Below are 545 nucleotides of genomic sequence, written 5' to 3'. Positions count from 1 at the left end.
CGCCTGGCCCAGCTCGCGGCACCAGCCGGCCTCGCCGGCCCCTCGGCGTCCTGCGCGGAAGCCTCTGAGATCCTTCCGGAACAAAGCGCCCACGAGTCGGTGACTTAGGCCCCGTGGAAGCTGCTGCGAGCTGACGCGTCTCTGCAGCGAGACTCAGCGCGGGGGCTGCCGAGGCCCCGGGCGCCCCAAGGAGGCGGGAGCTCAGGCGTCACCCCAGGAGTTGGCGGGTGCTCTGCCCTCCGTGACCGCCGCCCAAGGCGGCGCGCAGGCCTGAGGGCCAGCTGACGTGCCCACGCACCCCCCTCTCCCGCAAGGGCGGGGCGTCCCCTGCACGCGGACAGAGGTCAGGAGTAAGCGGGAGGCGCGGCCGCCGTCCCAGACGGGGCCGTGGGCTCCGCGGCCCTTTTCCCCCTGGAAAGCGCCGTCCCTCGTCCCGGAAGACCCGGCAGAACCGAGAAGCGGCCGGGGACGGCGCCGGGCTTACGCGCCATGAGCGAACTCACAAAATCGGTGGCGGGGCCGAGGCCGGGGGCCGCTGCCCGGGA

General features: G+C 74.3%; 1 protein-coding gene across 2 annotated transcripts in view; it reads right to left on the bottom strand.

Annotated features, from left to right (window-relative positions):
* The window catches only part of SUMF1 (sulfatase modifying factor 1), a 43,395-nt gene that overhangs the window by 11,960 nt on the left and 30,890 nt on the right, over positions 1-545 (bottom strand). The gene's annotated exons all lie outside the window — the stretch shown is intronic.

This window comes from Condylura cristata, unplaced genomic scaffold (genome assembly GCF_000260355.1).
Source record: "Condylura cristata isolate star-nosed mole 26May11 unplaced genomic scaffold, ConCri1.0 scaffold00033, whole genome shotgun sequence".
Classification (NCBI taxonomy): Eukaryota; Metazoa; Chordata; class Mammalia; order Eulipotyphla; family Talpidae; genus Condylura; species Condylura cristata.
The sequence above is the reverse complement of the archived record's forward strand: the minus strand, read 5'-3'. Positions and strand labels throughout refer to the sequence as shown.